This window comes from Pipistrellus kuhlii, unplaced genomic scaffold, assembly GCF_014108245.1.
Source record: "Pipistrellus kuhlii isolate mPipKuh1 unplaced genomic scaffold, mPipKuh1.p scaffold_m20_p_1, whole genome shotgun sequence".
In the NCBI taxonomy this organism is placed as follows: domain Eukaryota; kingdom Metazoa; phylum Chordata; class Mammalia; order Chiroptera; family Vespertilionidae; genus Pipistrellus; species Pipistrellus kuhlii.
The window spans coordinates 87,032,312-87,046,004 of record NW_023425404.1 but is presented as its reverse complement, the minus strand read 5'-3'; the positions used below and the strand labels follow the sequence as shown (position 1 = coordinate 87,046,004).

The 13,693-nt window shown below is 41.3% G+C and overlaps 1 protein-coding gene across 5 annotated transcripts in view; it reads left to right on the top strand.

The window, feature by feature from the left end:
- Positions 1–13,693, top strand: part of PEAK1 (pseudopodium enriched atypical kinase 1) — a 715,824-nt gene that overhangs the window by 631,672 nt on the left and 70,459 nt on the right. Inside the window, exon 1 of one of the 5 annotated variants that reach the window (XM_045586520.1) lies at positions 12,452–12,505. The exons of the other annotated variants lie outside the window; for them this stretch is intronic. The gene's annotated coding sequence lies outside the window, so the exon portion shown is untranslated. Of the gene's footprint in view, positions 1–12,451; positions 12,506–13,693 lie in introns of those variants that run through there. 5 annotated transcript variants of the gene reach the window in all.

Below are 13,693 nucleotides of genomic sequence, written 5' to 3'. Positions count from 1 at the left end.
CCTCCCCTCTCTGGGAGGGGTCTGATCTGTTGGTGTAACATTAAATAGGTTAGTACAGAATCAAAGAGTAACGACTTTATGTGTAACCTACTTTATAAAGGACAAATTCTGTTTTTATTTTATTTATTATTTTTAAAAATATATTTTATTGATTTTGTACAGAGAGGAATGGAGAGAGATAGAGAGTTAGAAACATTGATGAGAAAGAGTCATCAATTAGCTGCCTCTTGCACACCCCTCACTGGGGATATGCCCGCAACCAAGGTACATGCCCTTGACCGGAATTGAACCCGACACCCTTCAGTCCCCAAGCCGACGCTCTATCCATTGAGCCAAACTGGTCTCGGCCAAATTCTGTTTTTAATAATTCAGTAAGTTGATAAGTAGAGTTTTTATTTTATTTTTCAGAAGATGGTGAGAATAGTGCAAGTTTCTGTATTCCCTTACCTGCAGACATGGGACTTCTGGTATCTCGGTGGGTGGTGGTGTTCTGGCTGTGGAAAATTCCCCAAGTCCTCTCTCTGTGTCTGGGTTACTTTAGTCTCAAGGCACCATCTATGACCTGGGATGTGTCAGGCAATGGGGCTCCCTGTGAGGTCTTGGCCCTGCATCTTTTCAGAGGCTGTCAAGCTGTGTTGTGCTATCTGAGGTGTCTTTGTTGCCTCTGATGGGATCAGCTGCAGTGGGTGAGGAAGGGGTGAGTAGGTGGAGGAGGTTCGAGGGTCTGTGGTTTTGCTTTCTTGCTAATAATGGTGGCTTTAAGAATGCTACTGCCACAGTGTTGTCTGTGTCTCCGCTTGGGTTTAGCCTCAGTTGCTACTGGGTACTCAGGCAGCAATGTTGCTTCTGCACCTTAGTCCCTCTGGGCTGCTGAGGATGGGTTTTAGCCTGACATCTCTGCTGCTCTTGTGTCAGCTGGGCCTGGGTGGGAGCCAAGAAAGTGGGGGGAGGCATGTTTGCCAGTCTGCAGCTGGCCTTCTCTCTAGTAATGGTGGCTGCTAGTCAATGGCTACCACACCTCTGCCATGTCTCTGCCCCTGTCACTGGGAACAGTGTACAATATGCCCTTGCTACTGAAGCCTGAATGTTGCATCTGCCCTTCTGACCCTTAGGGCTATTTTGTGAGGGCTGTAGCTCAACTCCTTTCCTGTTAATCGCATCAACTGAGTATGTGTTTTGTGTCAGACTTCGTTTGTGTCCCTGACTCTGTCTTTCCTTCATCCTGCTTCCCCTGCTTGTTCTTAAATGCCCACCTTCACATATCTTGATGTGTGGATCTCTGAGCTGTGTTTGTGTGTTGAATAGGTAACTCTTTGTTGAATTATAATTGTCCGACTTGTAACTTTAAGGAGAGAAACCAAGGGATCTCCTCACCCACAGTGATGATGCTATTGTCATTTCCTATAAATGTCTTTTCAATTGACATTATTGAGGTATTGAATTTGCAGGTCAGTAAGAATCTAGACTGTGTGGTGCAAATGGTCTGACATGATGAATAGCTGGGGGACATGGAGAAAGCCACACTTTGTAGCTTTGGTTCTCACTCTGTAAAATATGGGAGTTAACTAGAGGACCCAAACCGTCTAGCTTTGAGTCTCTGTTTTTGTGATGTCACTCAAATCTTTTCTGAGCTATAATCTTGGAAAGAAGGGTATTTGTTCCATAGCCTCTTCTGTTCTTTCAAAGCCAGCCTAAATGTTCTGGAGTATGAAATGTTGTTTTCTTTGACTGAAGATAATTGACTTAAACAGATAGTGAGTTTATGACCATAGAGTTATTAGCTTTGTGCTATCAACAGCATTCTTGCAACAGAACAGGATTGTTTCCAAACTACAAATCTTGAATTTTGAAACAGTATTGATGAAGAACACTTTGTTTCAAACATTTACATAAAGCCATTGTTAGGAATATCTGGGATGCTCGTTCTAATAACTGCTATTTAATGAGGTCATTAAGAGCATGGATGCTGGACCCACACTACCTATTTCCACATCTCGCTCTGTCATTTGCTTAATTTGTGACCTTGTGCAAGTTATTATAGTACCTACCTCATAGATGTTTTGAGAAATATATGTCTGGCCTATGGTTCTATGTATGTTTAGCTGCAACTAATGAACTTACTGATTTTACATTCCACTAGTCAGACCCTCCTATTTTCCTTTAATCTTCATAATAATCCTATGAAAGTAGTTCCATTGTTACGCTTATAAAGAGATTGAGGCTCAGAGGGGTTAAAAATTTGTATCACATCCTACAATATATATTGTATATAATAAAAGGCTAATATGCAAATAGAAAGGGAGAGCAACCAGAACAACTGAACATCCGGTCCCTATAATGTGCACTGACAACTAGGGGCTGTGTGTGGAACATGGCCAGAGGTGGTCATGGCGGGATGGTGGAGCAGGTGAGTGGGGACACCAGATCATGGCAAGGTGCCAGTCACTGTCATCGGGGCAAGTCTCTGTTGGCTTCCTCCATTACCTGGAAAACCCAAGCCTACTCTCTGTGACTGTAACCATCTTGGTTGGGTTTATTTGCATACTCGCTCTGATTGGCTGGTGGACATAGGGTGATGGTTAATTTGCATATTACTCTTTTATAAATCATTTTGTTAGAATTTAACCTTCTGATTCAATTTGACTAATGGGTTTTTTTTAATGTAATTTTAAAAAATTTATGTGCAATATTACATTAATTTCAGGTATACAACCCTGTAATTAGACATTTATACAATTTATGAAGTGATCTCCCTGATAAATGTAGTACCCATGTGACATTTATATATGCTTATTACAATATCATTTTACCTAATAATAGATAAATATGTAAATTGATTGTGCCTTCCCTATGCCCACAGCCAATCAGAGTGAATATGCAAATCAACCCACCAAAGATGGCAGTTAATTTGCATACACAGGCAGGGTGGCCAGCACTGGGGGTATGGGTTCATCAGGGTGGAGGAGGCCCTGTGGGCAGTGCCAGATACCACACATAAGGTACGAGTGCATCGTCCGGGGAAGCAAGTTGGGCAGTGCCGGATGCCATGGGAGTGGTCCTGGTTCAAGGCAGGCCCCAGGAGTGGCAGCAGCCTGCCTAGCCACTCCAGTGGGACCCAGGGAACATCACTGCCTTGGGGAGGCATGGCAGGGCCCGCCTAGCTACTCGCGTGGGGCCCTGGGAACATCACTGCCCCGGAGAGGCATGGCCGGCCTGCCTAGCCATGCCCGTGGGGCCTTGGGAACATGCCAGGCATGGGGTTGCTGAGACCTAGACTAGGCCTCTGGCCACTGATTCACAGCTTTGCCGAGAGTGAGGGCAGGGATCTAACTCACCTGCAGAGAGACAGTGGTTCTGCAGTGGCCCCAAGATGCGGGTGAGCCCAGCGAGGGATCAAGGGGAATGGAAGGACTCCCAGGCAGAGGGACAAGGACCCTCACCCCTGATGCGGGGCTGAGGGGAGGTGCCACCTCAGTGGAGGGGTGCCGCACTGCAGGGTACCGGACTGACTGACGTGATTCAGAGAAGCTCCCAGTGCTAACCATCCTCATCCAGGCGGCCTTCACACTTCAGAGGCAGCGACTCCTGCTCCTGCCTTGGCCCAAAAGCAAGCACACGGTGCCCTGCCCCACATCAGTGCATGCCTAGGCGGTGAGTGCAAAGCCTTCCACGTGCTCCAGAGAAGTGGGGGCAGTAAAGAATGGGGGCAGGGGACCGGGGAGAGGAAAGAATGTGGAGCATCGCAATGAAGCGGTGCTTGAGAAAGAGGCTCAGAAGCCTGATGGGAAGGTTTGTTCTGTTTGCCAGGAAGCTGCCCCTTAGGAAGGGCTATTGAAGGCTTCCTGTGCGCTGAGTCAAGTTCCACAGCCAACTGAAATTGGCCTCAGTTTCCTGGTCTGTAAAATGGATTAACTGTGTCTCAGTGTCTTCACTGAGCTTTGATGGCCAATTGAGATAGTACATAAGGAAAACGAGGGAAGGAGTGAGAAAGAAAAGGAAGGATGAGCAACACAAAAGAAAGACTGGAAGGAACCTGTAAACCCGTTGTCACTTAAATAGGGAATATAGTCAGTAGTATTGTAATAATGGTATGGTGCCAGGTGGGTACTAGAAATAGCGGGGAACACATTGTAAAGTATATGATTGTCTAACCACTATTTTGTAACTAATATAAAACTTAAAACCAATACAAAATAATATTGAATGTAAAGAAATTAAAATAGGAGTGAAATTTTTATAAATTTCAAAGTTTAAATAAAAGCTGTAAAGGAAGGAAGGAGAGAATAAAAATAGTGTTTTTCATTTTACCACTTCATTATCTTTTCAGTACATGAAAAAGATAATTGTCTTTATATGGTGCTTTTATATCGATACTTTCCTAAGTCATTATCTCATTTTAATTTCCGGGCAACTTAAAGACAAGATAATTATTCCCTCCACTATTTAAAGAAAGGAAATCTTGGTGTCTGGTCCTAGTGATTCAATCGTCAAGCCCTTATTGTAAAGCAGGGTTAATAACATTTTCTGTGCAGGGTCATATCTATACTAATAAAAGCCTTGGGGGTGATCAGGCCAGTAGGGGAGTATAGTTGGGGGCAATCAGGCCGGCAGAGGAGCAGTTAGGTGTCAATCAGGCCGGCAGAGGAGCAGTTAGGGGGCAATCAGGCAGACAGGTGAGTGGTTAGGAGCCAGCGATCCCCTGTGGGATGGGGCCTAAACCTGCAGTTGGACATCCCACAAGGGGTCCCATATTGAAGAGGGTGCAGGCTGGACTGAGGGACACCCTCCCCAGTGCACGAATTTCTCTCATCAATGACTTAATTCCTTAAGCTGAGTTTTACATCCCTATGTCTGTTCTGTAACTACCAGTTTGTATTTGTAAATCTCTTCACATTTTTCCCATCCCACCAACCTCCTCACATCTGGCAACCATCCAAATGTTCTCTGAATCCATGAGTCTGTTTTGGTTTGCTTATTTATTTTGTATTTTTAGAGTGCATATGTAAGTGAAATTCTCTCATTCCCTTTCTGACTAATTTCACTCAGCGCAGTACCCTTTAGACCTATCAATATTCCAATTGTTGCAGATGGCAAGATTTCATTCTTTTTATTTTTATTTTTTTAAATATATTTTATTGATTTTTTTTACGGAGAAGAAGAGAGAGTTAGAAACATCGATGAAAGAGAATCCTCGATCAGCTGCCTCTTGCACACACACACACACACACACCCACTGGGGATGTGCCCGCAACCAAGGTACATGCCCTTGACCGGAATTGAACCCGGGAACTTCCAGTCCGCAGGCCAACACTCTATCTACTGAGCCAAACCGGTCTCTGCAGTTCCATTTTTTATATTTTGAGGAAACTCCATACTGTTTTCCATAGAGGTTGCACCATTCTGTATTTCTACTATGTGCACAAGAATTCCCCTTTCTCTAAATTCCCAACAATTATTGATAGCCATTCTGGCTGGTGTGAGATGATAACTCATTGTGATTTTAACATGTTTCTCTCTGATGGTAAGTAATATTCAGTTTTTGTTTTTTTTTTCATGTCAATCGGCCATCTGTATGTCCTCTTTGGAGAAGTGTATTCTCAGGTCCATTGCCCATTTTTTAATTGGAGTTTTGTCTTCCCGGTGTTGAGTTATATGAGTTCCTTATATATTTTGGAAATTAACCCCTTATCAAATGTATCATTGGCAAATATGTAATCCTATATAGTGAATTCCCTTTTCATTTTTATGCTTTTTTTTTTTCCTGTGCAGAAGCTTTTTAATATGATGTAGTGCAGATGTTTTTATGTTTTATGTTGTCCCGAAATTCCACTAAAGTTTCCTTATTCTTTTAAATTATTTTTTCTTTTTTCTGGTTTGATTTTGTATTTCTTCTAACTTGTCTTCAAACTCACTGATTTGATCCTCTGCCTCATCCAACCTACTTTTAATTCCTTCCAGTGTATTTTTGATGCCAGGTATGATATTCTTTATTTCATACTGGATCTTATTTATGGTTTCTTTTTCCCTTATTCATACTGTTGTAGTTACCACTGAGTTCCTTGTAATTCTCACTAAGTTCTTCAAGCATCTTTATAACCATTACTTTGAACTCTATATTTGATATATTGTTTGCCTCTATTTCATTCATCTCTTTTGCTGGTTATTCCTTCTGTCCTTTTGTTTGGGCCTTGTTTCTTTGTCTCTCCATTTTAGCGCGCGCGCGCTCGCTCTCTCTCTCTCTCTCTCTCTCTCTCTCTCTCTCTCTCTCTCTCTCTCTCTCTCTCTTTTTTGTTTCTATGTATTAGAAAGAACTGCTATGACTACCAGTTTTTGTGGGGTGGCCTTATGTAATAGTTGTCCTTTGAGAGCCAGTGGTGTAGTCTCTTTGTTATCCAGAGCTTGATGCTCCATGAATATTTCTTGTTTGGCTTAAATGGGCCCTCCAGTTGGATTTTGATTGCTGTTGTTCAGTTTGTGGGTGCATTCGACCCTTAGCTGGCTGATTATGAGGCTCAACTCTGACCATGTCAGTGAAACTGTTGTATTGATGCTCACAGAACAAACCAACAAAAAATACCCCACCACCATCATCAACAACAAAAAAACCAAAAAAATTTAGAAGAAAAGAAAAATAGAGAATAACTAGAGGCCTTGAGCACAAAATTTATGTACCAGGTGTGTGTCAGAGGGTGGTTCCTCAGCCCAGCCTGCACCCTCTCCAATCTGGGACCCCTTGAGGGATGTCCGACTGCTTGTTTAGGCCCGATCCCTCTCACAATCCAGGACTGCTGGCTCCCAACTGCTCGCTTGCCTGCCTTCCTGATTGCCCCTAACTGCTTCTGCCTGCCAGCCTGATCACCCCTAACCACTCCCATGCCAGCCTTATTGATGTCTAACTGATCCCCTGCCAGCCTATTTGCCCCCAACTTCCCTCCTCTGCCAGCTTGGTCACACCCCCCAGCTACCCAACTGGAGGCCTTGGTATCTGGAATTTATTTATCTTCTACAATAGAAACTTTGTAGCTTGGAGCAGAGCCAAGCCTTTTACTCGCTCCATGGTGGCAGCCATTTCTGTTGGAATTTATGTACAGTGGTGCCTCGCATAAAGAACGCCTCGCACAGCGAACGCTGCACACAACGAACTTCATTTCATGATTCATACAACGAACTTCGTTTCACACAACGAAGTCGCCCGAGCTTCCACGACCACTTTGCCCGAGCTTCCACGACTGCTTCGCCCGAGCTTCCACGATCGCTGCCGATGTATTGCATCCTTCCGCGCAGGCACTGCAGGCAGTCGTCAGTCACTGCGCTTAACTTAAGCACGTATCGCGGCAATCGTTCTTCATTACGAATTAAATCACGCACGTATCACGGCAGTCGTCCTTTTAAGTTAAACTCAATATTTTTTTTATATCATGGCTTCTAAAAAAAGCAGGAAGGTGATTTCTGTTGAAATGAAACAGGAAATAATTAGAAGGAGTAAATGTGGGGTAAAACAGTGTGACCTCGTCAAAGAGTTTGGCCTCAGCAAGACCACCATTTTCACCATTTTGACAAATAAGGATGCAATCAAATCAGCCAAAGTAGCCAAAGGAGTATCAAAACTATTTCATGAAAAACATAGGTCTTCAATCCACGAGGAAATGGAGAGGCTATTAGCAATTTGGATTAAGGACAGGCAGGTGAAAGGTGATGTAACAACCCAAGATATTATCTGTCACAAAGCCAAGAGAATTTATGACGATCTAAAGAAAAACGTCCCTGGAAGTAGCAGCAATCAAGATAATGAAGAAGAATTCAAAGCCAGCAGGGGGTGGTTTTTTAGATTTAAGAAAAGGTGTGGAATCAAACGCGTTACTATGCATGATGAGGCTGGCAGTGCTGACAAGAAAGAAGCAGAAAAGTTCTCTATTAACTTTCAAAAATGTATTAAGGATGAAGGATACTGCCCACAACAAGTGTTCAATGCCGATGAAACGGGTCTTTTCTGGAAAAGAATGCCGAGCAGAACCTTCATTACAAAAGAGGAGAAGAAATTGCCAGGACACAAAGCCATGAAGGACAGACTTACCCTTATGTTTTCGTCTAATGCCAGCGGAGACCTCAAGATCAAACCTCTATTGGTTTATCACTCTGAAAATCCAAGAATTTTCAAGAAAAATAACGTTATTAAGTCCAAACTGCCCGTCCATTGGAAGTCCAATCAAAAAGCCTGGGTGACCCAAGTTATCTTCAAGGAATGGATTCTGGAAACTTTTGCTCCTGCCATGAAGAAATTCTTGCTGGAAAAAGAACTGCTGCTCAAAGCCCTTCTGATAGTACTTGACAATGCCCCTTCTCACCCAAAAGACCTAGAGGAAATATTGCAGGAAAATTATCCTTTTATCAAGGTGCAGTATTTGCCACCAAACACCACATCCATTCTTCAGCCAATGGATCAGCAAGTTATTGCGAACTTTAAAAAACTCTACACTAGAGCCCTCTTTAATAAGGTGTTTGAAGAATGCGAGTTTGGTGGAGACAATATGACTGTCCGAAAGTTTTGGAAGGAGAAATTTGATGTCCTTATGGCAGTACGACTTATACAGAAGGCCTGGGAAGAAGTGTCACAAAGGACCCTCATTTCTGCTTGGAAGATGCTTGTGCCTTCGTGGACCCAGGAAGAAGCAGTAGTTGATGACACAGAAGTGGTGAAGGACATCATCACAGTGGCCCAAAGGTTGGAATTAGAGGTAGAGGAAGAGGATGTAGAGGAGCTTATTGAGGAACACGAAGAAGAGCTGACAACTGAAGAGCTCCAAGCACTTCTGGTCCAGCAACAGGACAATGCTCAAAGGGAAGCGTCATCTGATAACGAGGAGCAACAATCAAACAATCAACCAATCCCAACTGCTGACATCAAGAACATCCTGGTCAAATGGAAAGCAGTTCAGGAGTTTACCAATGCCCACTATCCGGATTCAGCTGAAGCAAACAGGATCAAAGATCTTTACTCCGATACTCTTGTCCCTTATTTCCGGCAGATGTTGGAGAAAAGAGAAAAACAAACGACTTTGGACAGGTTTTTCATGAAACCATTGGCCAAAAAGCAGAAAATGGATGAAGATGTACAAGATTTGGTAGACTCTACTTAGTCTGTCTTAAAATTAAAAAAATGTGTGTTTTTAAAAAAAAAAAAATTATGTTTTTAGATGTATCTAAATAAAAATAATAACAAAAAATTTATCTTTTTTTATGTCATCTTAGCATATTTTATGCTACAGTACGAATTATTTTTTTTAACATGTATTGTTATGGGAAAACGCGTTTCACATAACGAACTTTTCGCATAACAAACTTGCTCCTGGAACGAATTAAGTTCGTTGTGTGAGGCACCACTGTATCTTCTATAATTGAAACTTTGTAGCCTGGAGTGAAGACCTGAGCTGGCCTGGGCTGCAGAAGCTTGGCTTCCTTCATTGCCCAGGGCAGTCCTAGCCTCCTGCTCTTCCAGCTCAGTGGCTGCCACCATTTCTGTTGGAATTTATATACCTTCCATGATTGAAACTTTGTACCCTGCCAGTGTATGTGGAAAGCTTAGCTTCCTCCGTTGTCAGGGAAACTCAAGCCTCCCTCCTGTTCTCTGTGGCCGCAGCCATCTTGGTTGGGGTTAATTTGCATATTCGCTCTGATTAGCTGGTTTGCGTGGCTTGTGGGTGTAATGGAGTGATGGTTAATTTGCATATCACTTTTTTTATTAAATAAAAAGAACAAAGAATGAGAAGAAAAGAGAATTTTAAAAGAAAATGGGAACAGGAAAATGGAAAAATTGGAAAAAATAGAATAAAGAAGGAGATAAATAAATATGAAAGAAAGAAGAGAAGAAAATAAATGAAATAGAAAAGAAAAATAAACTAAAGAATATAAAAGAACAAAGTGGAGCACATCTTTGTGTCCATTGGTTGAGCATTGTCCTATGCATGGAAATTTGCTGGTTTGGAGACGAAAATGGCAGCTTAATAAGGGAATCGGGTCTAAACCAGCATCGAATCCCTCTCACAATCCTGGACTGCTGGTTCCTAATCGCTCACATGCGTGCCTACCTGGTCACCCCTAACTGCCCCCTCTGTGGACCTGGTTGGCTCCAACTGCCCCTGCCCCCACCAGCCTGGTTGCCCCTCACACCTCTTCCCCCACACTGGCCTGGTTGCCCCATGCAGCCTACTGTTCAGTTATCTAGTCGTCCCTCACTAACCCCCCTTCCAGTTGGTCGCTCCATGCAGCCTGCTTATTCAGTCATTTGGTCATCCCTCACTAACTCCTCTGCCAACCTGGTCACCCCACACGGCCTGCTTGTTCAGTTATTTGGTGGTCCCTCACAAACCTCCCTGCCGGACTGGTTGTAGGCTGGCATCTTGTGAGGGTGTGAGGGATAATTTGTATATTACCTCTTTATTATATAGGATGGTTTTTATTAGGTTGTGATATGTTCCCTCTATTTCCACCTTGTTCAGAGTTTTTGTAAAAAATGGGTGTTGGATTTAGTCAAATGCTTTTTTTGCATCTATTGATATGATCATGTGATTTTTGTTTTTCACTTTGTTTATGTGATGTATCAAATTTATTGATTTGTGAACATTGTATCAGCCTTGCACTCATGGAATAAATCCTACTTGGTCAAGGTGTATGATCTTTGTAACATATTGCTAGATCCGATTTGCTAATTTTTTGTTGAGGATTTTAGCTCTGTTCATCAAGGGTATTGGCCTATAATTCTCTCTTTTTGCAGTGTCTTTATCTGGTTTTGGAATTAGGATAAATGCTGGCCTCATAAAAAGAGCTTGGAAATATTTTTTTCTCTTGGATAGTTTGGAATAATTTGAGGAGTGTAGGTGTTAGTTCTTTCAGTTTTTGGTAGATCTCTTCTGTGAAACCATGTGGACCAGGGCTTTTGTTTTCTGGGAGGTTTTTTATTACTGCTTCTATTTCCTTAGTTGTTACTGGCTTACTGGTTTTCTGGTTCTTTCTGATTCAGTTCTGGCAGATTGTATAGTTCTATGAATTTGTCCATTTCATCCACATTTAAAAAAAAATATTTTAGTGAGTTTGTACAGAGAGGAAGAGAGAGGGAAAGAGTTAGAAACATTGATGAGAGAAACATTGATCAGCTGCCTCTTTCACAACCCCTACTGGGGATTGTGCCCACAACCAAGGTACATGCCCTTGACCGGAATCGAACCTGGGACCTTGCAGTCCGCAGGCTGACACTCTATCCGCTGAGCCAAACTGGTCTCGGTGTCATCCACATTTTTAACACTGCTTTATGGCTAATAGGAATTCCATGTGTTTCCATGTTTTTTAATGTTTTTATTGCAGTTGATTTCTAATTTTATGCCATTGTGATCTGAGAAGATGTTTGACATAATTGCAATTTTCTTGAACTTTTAGACTTGTTTTATGTCTGCACTTCCTGCTCACTGTATTTTAGATCACCTATACTATTGTTTTTTCAAGCTGAATGCTCTGCAGTTTAGTTGCAGTTATGATCGGGTTCAGAGAGCAAGGGATGGAGCTTCCAGTCCTCTGCACTGATCTTGGAATTCTGGTGATGAACTACTTTAACTTTTTATTCTCTGGGAAGCTCTTTATCTGTTATTTATTTATTTGTTTGTTTAATTCTAAATGATACCTTTGCTGGGTAGAGCAATCTGCATTGTAGGTCTCTGCATTTTATTACTTTGAATATTTCATGCCAATCTCTTTTGTCCTATAATTTCTGTTGAAAAATCAGCTGACAGTTTTATGGAAGCTCTCTTATATAATAGATAACTGACTGCTTTTCTCTTGTTGCTTTTAAGATTCTCTCTTCCTCCTTTGTCGTTTACTTTTGGCTTTTTAATTTTGATGTGTCTTGGTATTGGCCTCTTTGGGTTCCTCTTATTTGATACTCTGCATTTCCTGGACTTGTATGTCTGTTTCCTTTGTCATGTTAAGGAAGTTTTCCTTCATTATTTTTTAAATAGTTTTTAAAATTTCTTGCTCTTTCTCTTCCCCTTCTGGCACACCTGTGATGTGAATATTGGTACATTTGAAATTTTCTCAGAGCTCCTTACACTATCCTAATTTTTTAAAGCCTTTTGCTTTTTTAAAAAAAATAAAATTTTTAATGTATTTTTATTGATTTTAGAGAGGAAGGAAGAGAGAGAGATAGAAACATCAATGATGAGAGGGAATAATTGCTTGGCTGCATCCTGCACACCCCCCACTGGGGATCGAGCCCACTACTGGGGCATGTGCCCTTGACCAGAATCGAACTTGGAACCCTTCAGTCCGCAGGACATCGCTCTATCCACCAAGCCAAACTGGCTAGGGCCCTAGTTTTTAAAAATATATTTTATTGATTTTTTTTTTTTTTCCACAGAAAGGAAGGGAGACGGATAGAGAGTCAGAAACATCAATGACAGAGAAACATCGATCAACTGCCTTCTGCAAACCTCCTACTGGGGATGTGTCCACAACTAAGGTACATGCCCTTGATTGGAATTGAACCTGGGACCTTTCAGTATTTTATTCTCTGCTTCATTCCCTATAATGTACAGGGTGTCATATATATATATGTATACACACACACATACACACACACACTGTAATAGCTGGTAGCTCAACTTTTTAAATGAAATATATTTAAAAATTTATAATTATTCAAAGTATGTGTATACAATTTTGGGGGACACCTATATTCTTCATTTCAGTAACTGTATTCTTCATTCTGACTTTTTTATGGTTTCCATGTCCACATTTCTTCTGCCACATTTCCTTTCAGGATGTTCAAAACCGAGATTGGTATAGTATCTTTATATTCCAAGCAATCCAAGATATATAGAAATGAAAAGACAACCTTTCTTTCTAGGGACTTATATAATTACAACACAACATGGTTGTAATTATTAAAGATGTTTAGGTAGTCAGGTAAAGTTTCAACCCAAAGATTACTTCAAAAAGAAGTAAAATACATCTTATAAACACATGAAAATGAACACTCAACAAACCCAAATCTATGGGACACAATGAAAGCAATCCTGACAGCAAAGTTCATAGCAATACAGGCCTACTTGCAAAAACAAAAAAGTTAATAATAAGTATTTAACTCTACAACTTGAAGATTAGAAAAAGGAAAACAAGAAAAGCCCAGCATAAGTAGAAGGAAAAAAATAATAAAAATTAGATCAGAAATAAAAGGCATAGAGACTAAAAAAATCATTAAAAAAAAAATCAATGAAACCAAGAGCTGGTTCTTTGAAAGGATAAAAGAGATGAACCATTTGCCAGACATACAAAAAAACAGAAAGGACCCAAATAAAAAAATTAGAAACAAAGCAACAACTACCGTATTTTTCAGACCATAAGACGCTCCAGACCATAAGACGCACCAGTTTTTAGAGAAGGGAAATGAAGAAAAAAAGATTCTGAAACAAATAGTGTCCTAAAATATTTTATGTGCATTAAAACCCAACATCACAGTCATAAACACATGTAATCAACCCTGTAAAGTAAACAGCAGCATTTAGAACCATTTTAGAGCCGGGCAAGCACACAGAGACCACACAGAGCCGGGCAAGTAAAAAAACTTTTTTTTTAAAGTATATGTGTAGGCTATATTTGGACCATAAGACGCAGGGACTTTTTCCCCCCACTTCTGGGGGAACAAAAG